At 42.8% G+C, this 10,635-nt stretch overlaps 1 protein-coding gene across 1 annotated transcript in view; it reads right to left on the minus strand.

Moving 5' to 3' along the window:
- LOC308106765 (adhesion G-protein coupled receptor G5-like) overlaps window positions 1-8,023 on the minus strand; it is a 37,421-nt gene extending 29,398 nt beyond the window's left edge. The window contains exon 1 of the mRNA XM_080458679.1: window positions 7,725-8,023. The gene's annotated coding sequence lies outside the window, so the exon portion shown is untranslated. The remainder of the gene's footprint in view (window positions 1-7,724) is intronic.
- Between the last annotated feature and the right edge of the window lie 2,612 nt (window positions 8,024-10,635).

A 10,635-nucleotide genomic window follows, 5' to 3' on the forward strand; every position in this document is an offset into this window, starting at 1 on the left:
TAAAGAAGATTTAATACATGAAGACCAAACCTTTTAATCTACTACTTCACTTTACACTGCATCCTTTCTACTACTGCAGTGTTGCTGGAAGTCTAATTTACTGGAGGGAACCAGACACAAGGATCAATACAGGGCTATCTAATCTAATGTCGTCATTTAAAAACCTTTTTATTACAAGCTTTGACCAAAAACACCGTGTTGTCTTTTGTTATTTATACAAAACCCACAACGCTGAACCTTCTAAACTGTTGCAAGTCACCAAACTTTACTTTCGGATTCTCTATTATATATCACCTTGCACTGTCCTGTCTTCGCTTCCTTTGTCGTGATGATCACTGATTCTCTGAGATCTTGACGGGATGGAAATGTGAAACTGAAGTGACACGAAAAACAAAATCCAATCTGGAATCCACAATACAATCCACTACCTTCCTTTATCCCTCCATGGAGAGCAACACCACAGTTGCTATCTGGTTCCACTCTGTTGGCCTCCAGAACAGAAACCCCCCCCTGCAGAGGACTCTTACCGTCGGCTCTAGACCAACGGGACTACCTCTCAGACGCCTGCCTGCAGCACATGAACAATTAACATGAAACCGGATCACGACCCCTCACATGCTCTCTCCTCAGCAGCTGAATGGTTCCCTTCAGGTCTCCAGCTTTCTCATTGTCCCTCTACTGAGCATGTGCAGAAGGACTATTTGCTCTGGCCGTGGTGACCCGGACCAGGAGCAGCGTTTCTGTCGTCGTAGGGCTGGGCCATTTGGCCTTAAGAAAATAAAATTTCTATGTAAATAAGATGATTTTTGTTAAAGAAAATTTTGAGTTTTGATTCCATTTTTTTTTCTCAACGCACCTAAAAATGACTGCAGACATCAGATGTGTTGCTCGAATTTGCTAAATAAAAAATCTTTTTTTAGCCCCAAATACGATAAATAGATTTTTTTTTGCCCAGTCCTACATCGCCGTCATGCAGACGGACAGTGAGCGTTTTCACGTCCTGTAGACGAGCCCCGAGTTTCCAACAAAACACCAGACCCTGGAGGTTTGGTGATGAAACGATGACACACAACTTCACAAGACTCAACAAGAGGATCTGAGTATCGGAGCGTGGAGGAATTTACACGACATACCCCGAGAGAGACACACACACACACACACACACAAACACACACATAGGGGTGTGTGTGGCTTGATGACAGAATATTTATTCACTTCTGTTTTTCCCAGCGTGCTGAACTGGCACATGATGTAAACTAACTCTGCTGCACCTCCCACACCCTCACTATTGTTACTGCTGCAGCCATTCAGAGCAAGAATTTCCCCTTTCTTTCACTTCCCAATGTGTGTGTGTGCATGTGTGACTGAGATCAAAGCTTCTAGACAAACTCGCTCAACACACCAAAATGGGGTCGAACACACTCAAAGTGAAACTCTCCCCCTCACACACAGGAGGAGGAGGAGGAGGACGATGGTGGGGTGACGTATGTGTGATTTCCTCGTTTTCAGGAGCCTAAAATAAAGAGCGCAATGTGTTTCGGTCAAAGTTCCCACTCGGGCCCGTCGCCGTCTGACTCACTGATCCTCGGCGCTGATCTCTCGTCTCGATGCCACAGACACACTGACGTGTCACAGACGATGGTGACGGACGCAGAACAAAGAGTCAACACCCACGTTATAAAACTGTATGGAGATAAGACTCCATCATCATTATATTTATTCATTCAACGTACTTGAATCTGTCTGCTGATCCACACGTCCAAACTGAAATACCATAACAGCCACTATATCACAAATGGGGGATATATATATATATATACTGTATATATATATACTGTATATATGTATATATATATATATATATATATATATATATAACGATAACAGCTCCTCTGCACGAGGCCTTCTCTGAACATGTCACCGTTCTCGTGTTGTAGACGATTCTGCGTTTACAAAGTCGTGCGTTTCACTCATCGGACTTCGGGAGCCTCCTCAGCTCAACCTTGAAGTACACAGTACTGTATTTATGACGTCTGGGTCCGTGTACATCACAAAGTTTCAAGTGGAAATCCATCGTTTTTGCGTTTTCATTTCAGAAACGTCTTGCAACCTTTTGAAAATTATGTCCACTGACACAAAAAACTGCAGAAATGCAGTATTCCAGAGCACAGTACGCTAGAGTTGGGCAGTATCCACATTTTAATACCATTAAACCTTCACCACATTTTCCCGGGGTATACGGTATTACTGTAACGTTAAAAGTATTTTCATCCAGGCAGCTCATAGTGGACTCAATTCAATTCAACTTTATTTATATAGCGCTCAATACAACAAAGTCATTTCAGGGCACTTTTACAGAAAACCACAACAAATCTACATGAGCAAGTATAAGCAGCTATAGGAAGGGAAAACCCTGTTTTTATAGCAAGGAACCTGTGCTGAGTTTCACCATCACTACTCAGCCGTCACGTAACGACGTCACATCCAAAAACCTGAGGAGTTATCGTCCCCCGAAACAACAGTGACACATTTCAGCCCTCCAATAGCTTTGACAGTATTATAATGAAAACTCGACCACACATCCATAACTGCTGGACAAACACATTATTTAGACAATAAAGAAAGGATATCTACCAATATATTAGGCTCCTGTAAGCCCGTCGTGCACGACAGATTTTATTTTATTTCTTTAATGACAGTAATGAAAATGATACCGCGGCTATTTTTAGAACCCACTCAGCACTCAGCATCTGTTGTTTGTAAGAAAACAACGCGAGTCTCCATGTGAGCCAGACGACATTGAAGCAAATGTACTTTAACAGAGAAGTGCTGTTAAATTCAAGAGTGAACGACGCGAATAGCTTTCATTGTTACACATGAATCCTTCTCACGCATGCGTAGGATGATTTTTGGAGTGTTTTTAAAAAGTTGCGCATTCCTCGTTTCCATGGAAACGGGAGTCGAAGCATTTCCGAAAAAGTTGCGTTTTCCTCGTTTCCACGGGGACAGAATCTGAACGTTTTCCAGAAGTTCTAACTCAGGAGCCGGTTTCAGTGACTCCACGCACCGTTATCGTGTAAGCGGACGCCGAAAACCACGGAAGTTTGCGGTTTTTACTTGAAAATGTTGCCGTGCCAACGGGGCCTTGAATGTTTAAAGAGCATCTCTTTAATGCAGCCCTCAGTTCTGTTCTGGTTTCACCAAAGACCAAAACCTCAACTCGGTAGACCAAAATACCGCCGGTGTGGAAGCGCGCAGAAACCAGCGAGGGAAATCTGGTCAAAACAAGATCCAATTTACATATCTGCATCAGGCGACCATGAGAAATAAAGTCTGCATGAGACGCTTTGTTGGGAGGTGGATTCCTCCACATCTGCTCGTTTCTACCGCTGGATCACACACCTGGATTACGGAGTGAAACTGAGCCGAGTTTCCGGGAGAAGTTGCGGCGTGCATGCGAGGCGGGATTATCGTGCGCCCACGTTCGGGCTGCCGGCGGTCCGCGTCCCGCTGCAGCGTTCACTTCCACCGCAGCCAAGAATGTGGCAGTGGAGAGGAATCCCAGGAACAAAAGCTGCTCTTTGTTGTCGGGCTTTAGTGACAGCCAGCATGAATGAGGGTCAAAGAGCACGGGCTGCTGCTTCGGAGGCTGTTTAATACGCACACACACACACACACACACACACACACACACACACACACACACACACACACACACACACACACACACACACACACACACACACACACACACACACACACACACACACACACACACACACACACACACACACACACACACACACACACACGCTGAGGGAAAGAGAATAGAAAGACAGCAAAGACAGCTGAGCTTTTCTTCCTGGTCTCTGGTATTTTGATGAGTCTTGTTGTAGCCGAGTAACAGACTCAAACTGACGGTATAAGAGTAAAACTCCCCACGTGTGTGTGTGGGTGTGTGTGTGTGTGGGTGTGTGGAGTCACTGAGCAACAACGTTATCCACTGATAAGTCGGGGGGTTTTCTGCTCTTCTCGCTGGAATGATGCAAATAAAAAATAAAAAAGTCTGAACTATCTTTCAGTAGCAACTTATTTCTGTGAGGAAATTAAACCGTCTGTTATTCTCTCACTGTGTCGACTGTTAGCTTTCACATTACCCAGCGAGGAGCAGCTCGGTCACTGTTTCATTAAACTCCTGTTATAAATTTCCAGCAATCTGCTGGAAACGGTTTAGTTTTTTTTAATGTTTCTGGCATCCTTTTCAGAAATGTTTCAAAACATGTAGTTAGCATGCTAGGCTAATTGGTGATGAGTTTCTGGAATGCAATAACTCGCGACGACAATACACACATTTCTTTGTGTGGTGTTTGCTTTCACTTTGAGGCTTTAGCTATTTGTATATTTTATATTTACCTACTAATTAGATGTCGTTTTATTCTTGTTCTATGATACAAATAAAGCATCGATCTTCGTCCAAACTGGTAGAGGTCCACGCTGTTTGTATGTCAGATATGTTCTCCCTGTACGCAGATGATGCTGTAGTAAAAGTAGGAAATGTTCACTTTGTTGGCGAAGAGCTGGTAAATTCTAACAAACAATCATCCATTGTTAATGCACATGTGCAGTTTCAATGAAGTGACGTTTTGCCTCGTCAGGAGACGGAAGCTGCTTTATTAAAGTGTAAACAAACAGAAAACGCACTGCAACTTTAACATAAAAAACTAAAACATTTTAATTTCAAACTGCCATGTCCTTCAGCATTAGCATCTATTCACAGTAACTGTGGTTAGCATTAGGAGCATCAAATAAACAGCTTTCCCTTCAGAGAGCCGTCTTCAGGTTCAGCATGCTCTAACATTCAGATTATAGAGCATCTTCCTCCTCTAACATTAAGATTATAGAGCATCTTCCTCCTGTCACATCCAGATTATAGAGCATCTTCCTTCTCTAACACCAGATTACAAAGCATCTCCCTCCTCTAACATTCAGATTATAGAGCATCTTCCTCCTCTAACATTCCGATTATAGAGCATCTTCCTCCTGTCACATCCAGATTATAGAGCATCTTCCTTCTCTAACACCAGATTACAAAGCATCTCCCTCCTCCAACATCCAGATTATAGAGCATCTTCCTCCTCTCACATCCAGATAATAGAGCATCTTCCTTCTCTAACATCCAGATAGCATCTTCCTCCACTAACTGACATAAGGCAGCTCAGCGACAAGTCACAATAATAAGGTGAGACAGCATAGGGGAAACTCACAAAAAGAAACCATTAGGTACTTTCCAGAGCAATCACTAAAGTGAGTCTTGTACTTTTCAGAGAAGTAACTTGTAACTGAAAGTACCTTCCACTTTGCCCTCACAGTGTGTGTGTGCTCTTGTCCTGTTTACATACTGAGCGGGTGGGACTGCGAGTCATAAGCAAAGTGTAATCGAAGGTACAGAAGAAAGGCCTGGAGTTCACACAGTCAGAGCAGGGCTGAGCGCCACAGAGACAAATGTTTCAAGTTGAAGAGGAAGACTCGGATGAGGAATGCACCCGAGGCCACGAGTGTGTGAGAACCTCGCATAGCTCCCGATAACGCCGCAGACGACGTGGCGTGCGCTCGCAGCCCCTTTATCTGTTGGTCCTGCGCGAGGAAATTGAAGGAGCAGGTGGAATGCAGCAGATATGTCCTGGGGGGGGTGTGAATAAATCAATAAAACAACACACACAGGCACGCAAAGCCAGCATGTTATTAAAGCCCCCTCCCTACCCCTCGCCCCCCCTCCCCCCTCATGCGGGTCGCCGGCTTCAGATCGCCCATCACCGGCTTCTTTTCTCCTCATTATGGAAAAATGAAGTCCACACAAAGGAGGAAGGCTTCAGCAGTGAGTCACACATCCTCCACTGAACATTCCCCTTCTCGTTCGCATGTTCTGCTGCTTCACTTTTATCCTAGTGTCGATGCACGGCGCGTCACATTCACACTTCAGATTCTTTGAAACGAGTGAGGCTTTTTGATTGTTCGGCACAGGAAACCACACGCGACAGCTGTAAACAAACAGCCTTTTTTTTCTTCAAGCTTTCATGATCAACCTGTCTTCTTCCACCTCATCAGCAGAAACGACACCACTACAGAAGCAAGCGTCCAACTAATGTCGTCAGAAAGTAACAGGAAAACCACAAGAAGCTGTTTTGACACATAAAACATAAAGACTCGGAATATTACTGGTATAAGTAACAGTTATACCAGCCAGCCTAATACTGGGCTGGTGAGCAGTTGCCTCGGTAGGTGGGTCTGACGCGCTAGGCGGCTATTGTTTACCTTTTTGCTTTGTGTCCATCAATTGAGTCCAACGATCCGGTAAGATACAAAAAATCTCTTTATTTTTGTGCAAGTTATATTACCTCAAAGTTCAATTCACCAGAGCACAAAACACAAGCATATCCGGATAAACTCCGCCAGAGCGGTCAAAAACCTGTGTGCCCTTCCGGGGTCAACACCTGTCTCCTCCTTCATTGCCCCAGTCTATATGCGCATGACGTCAGTGACACACCCACACAGGTCAAACATTTGTACACAATCCAATATATCACATTTGGCTCCTACAATAGTAATAATACTTTATAGCGGGGGCGTCAAATATACGGCAGGCGGAGATAAACCGGTCCAAATGAGGCCCCGTTTACGCGACAAAATCGTTGTTGTATTTTGTGCGTGTGTTTACAAGACAACGCTGCTCCTGCTCACCACGGCCGTAGTCACTAGTAGTTGTGCACATGCTCAGTAGATGGACAATAAGGACAATGTTTCCGCCGTGGTGTCATGACTCCCACTCCATATTCTCCTAAAATGTCTGTGTTCTCCCTTTGTTAATGTTTATAGCAGATTGTTCTTGGCTGCATTTCTTTACAAAATCAAACCACAGCAGCCACTAGTGGCCCAACATGAAAACAACACCACTTTCAGCGTTTCTGCCTTTGTTGTGAAAAGGTACATCGTTTTTAAAATGCTGCCATTTAAACAAGAAACATTTCTGAAACAAAAATTTTATAACGATGCATTTTCTCTTGAAACATTTTCATGTAAACGAGGCCTCGGTGTAAAACTGGCATAAAACACATAAAGAGCAAATTCTTTTATTTAAGGAAAAATGATAAGAAACTGTCTTGGCTGTTTGTCCACTTTGTTGAAATTCTAAGGATAAAGTAAGAATTTATTTTTTTATTCCTCCAATAGAAAAAGAATATTTAAAATAAAATCCAATGGGGGGGTGGGGGGGGGGGTCATAATTATTTTTCGTAACAAAGATGTGAACATTTATAAAAATGTAAAACATTTAAAATGATTATTTCCACAAAAAGAGGTAAAGCAAAGAATAAAAAAACTACAGTAATCAATTAATTTATTTATCTTTTGGAGTGTTCCATGCTAAAATAAAGTAAAATAAGGTGGACGTGAATGAATAATATAATCAATTATTAATTAGTACCTAACCACACCTCATTGTGCTGTCTGGCTGCTTTATGGCAGAAAAACAATAAACCAATAGAAATATATCAATATTTGGACTAAATATCAAATGATTGTAATCAAATTGTGACCTTTTATTGAGTAAAATGTTAAAGTGTGTTGATAGTGAATGTAAGAAGAGCAGGGAAATGAATGGCATGAAGTGTATAATAATGTATATTTGAGAGGTTTGGAGGCGGCACAGCGGCGTTGCTCCGGCTCACCTTCAGCGGCTCTCCTGGAGGCGTGTACCCAGCTGAGAGGCTCTGATTCCCGGGTAACTTCGCTCTCTCCCCCCCGGCACTGGAAACACCGCGGGCTGGAACAGTCCGATCCGGGAATTCAAAAAGGAAACAAACTCGAAAAATAAACTCTATAATGGAAAGCTACTGTTTTTCCCTCATGCTGTGTTTTGTAGAGTTTTTAAGAGTTGAAAGTTTTCTCCAGAGGCAGGTGGAAAAATCCCCCGGGCAGACGCGCTGGACGGTGCCGCTGTGAAGGACGCTGTTCTCGGGTGGACTGTGTGAGATGAGCCGCTGTCACTGTGGTTCGACCTGGAGCCTCTTTTCCGGGAGGCCCTATCACAATAAAACATTCGAGTCGCTTCAACGTTCAGTCAGCTTCGTTACATGGCAGGAAGTCAAATATAGATCTAGCTTTCAGGAACCTATTTACATGTTGTTTAAATGGGTAAAATATAAATGTGATCATTTGATAAAATGTTGTGTTGTCGTGCTCATAATTGATGGTCTTGTGCTTTGCCCTGTTGTCACGTTTCATCTCTCATTGTACTTCATGCTGTCCTCAGGACCAGTCTCCAGACTGGAGTCTCTAGGTGCTGGTCTTGACTCGGTCTCTGCCTTTTAGAGTCTTGGTCTTGACTTGGTCTTAGCTCCTTAAAGTCTTGGACTTGGGATGCTCTGGCTCCGGTCTTGGTCGTGATGCGTTTTTTTATTTGTTTCAGTTAGTTTTTTTTCTATCATGCAAAAGTGAGTGACCATATTCAGTAACTTTTTAATTTCTTTAATTTCCCAGAAATTCCAGTATGTTGCCAATTTCATAAAGACGATGACAACAAATGCATTAATATAAATAAATAACATTTTCACTGACATCATTATCCAGCAGATGTATAAATCTGCACATTTCTGAGAGGGATTTTTTTTTTTTTCTTCCTGCAGAGAAGTGCTTTTATTGTGAAGTCCTGGTGATTTCCCAGTTGAGCTGTAAAACCTGTGCTTGACTGAATGAGAGTGCAAGGTGTCGGAAAGAGAAACCAGTCTGGCTCTGAACAAGGTGCAAACAGTTCCCCTCTTGAAATCCAGGCGACATTCAGGACACTTCACCGCCTCCTCAGTTCAGGTATTTACACTCAAGAGGCCACAGTCACTGCAGTATGATCCTTATTTAGCCACGGCCAGCGAGAAGAAAACCTTTAAATGTGGACAACTTGAAGTTCTCACACCAGCATGAGAAGATTCAAATGGATACACACAATATAATACACACAATATGTGAGAGACAATGTTTTAAACTCTAGTATTTTTGTTGCTTTCACTCAGTCTAGGCTTCTTAAAGTCTTGGTCTTGTCTTGAAGCACTCTGGTCCTGGTCTTCGGTTGCCCTGGTCCTGGTCTTGACTCAGTCTCGGGTTTGGTCGTCTTGACTCCAACACTACTGATGAAAAATGTAAAAAAAAAAAAAAATGTAGGACCGTTTTACTTGATGATGTACATCTCTAATACGTTGTCAGAACCTTTCTGAAGGAAATGTGTCATTACACTCATACAAACATGTTTCCTGCGTTTAAATGTCGCAGAACACACCTGGTTTGTTGACATTTTAGCGTCACAGAACTGCCCACAGATTCCCGAAGCAAGATCTCGTTTGTTGACCCGATCTCGATTTGCACTGGAAAAACAATCTACAATCAGTTTCACAGCATTTCAGAGTATTTCTCCCGGCTTGGAGCCTCTTTCTTTGAAACAGTCCGGCTGCTTTCCACCCTGAATCGGTCAAATGTTGATATTTTTACTTGAACTGCTGTGACGCCATCTTTGATTTCCCAGAAACCCTTGCAGCAGGTTTCACAAGATGACGTCAGTTAGTGAAACAAAAATACAGTTTGATGGCTTCAAATTCCTGTTTGTTTGTAAACACATCGACTGTGGTGATCCATTTTGGAAACTGAGGTTCTGGAAATGAGTGGTGATGGTCTTGTTTTGGTGTTTTGGTTTATTCCCTGTGCAAAAGTGATATTTTGCATGATATTTGTTCTGCTAGAATAATTTTAAACACTCAGTTGTGCAACATTTGGACTGCTTTGGGAGCTTTTTCCTTCCTTCAGGTCAGTGGACCAGCCTTCATCACAGCAGGTGGTGGTTTAGTAACGGCCGCTGCAGAGGCCGACTGTCAGAGCTGAACGGCGTTCAGACAGAACTTCACTCTTCGCCACAGACCACATCGTCGTCAGCTGGAGGCTTTAAAGTCGGAAATCACGTCATCAGATTAAATAGTTTTGAAAATCCTCCATATTGAAGACAGAAAGAGAAAGAAGAGTGTCACATCAAACAGAACTGGAACTCAAGGACAGTCGTTGTTTCCCTTCGTGAGAAGAATGACAGGAAACAGTCGAGGTCATAAAACCATGCTGACTTTCGATTAGAACAGAATTGAGCTCGATTTTATGAGTGAAGTTGTTGAATTATGAAGGAAGTGAGTCAGTTGTGTTCAGGACAAGAAATAAGCCATTTTGTCAATAAATCCATGGAAGGAAGTCGTCTAGAGAAACGACTGTTTTCTCTCCAGGCTGCTGAATATTAGATAAACGTGACTTTTTTTATTAGGTTTATTGTTAATCAGAGTTCAGACTGTTAATCACATTCACACACATTCACACACATTCACACACCAATACAGGCTGCAGCCTTGCAAGGCGCTGTCACTCCAATGGGAGGAGTTTGAGGTCCAGTGTCTTGCTCAAGGACATGTCAGCATATGGACAGGTGGAGACGGGAATCGAACCTGCCATCCCGCCCCACATAATAATTCCATTTGGTTGTGTTTTATGATATAGAGAGGAGTTTTTAGTGTAAGATGATATATCAAAGATTAATATTAGCCTGCTTTTGATCTA

Source organism: Lipophrys pholis (assembly GCF_963383615.2).
Source record: "Lipophrys pholis genome assembly, chromosome: 2".
In the NCBI taxonomy this organism is placed as follows: Eukaryota; Metazoa; Chordata; class Actinopteri; order Blenniiformes; family Blenniidae; genus Lipophrys; species Lipophrys pholis.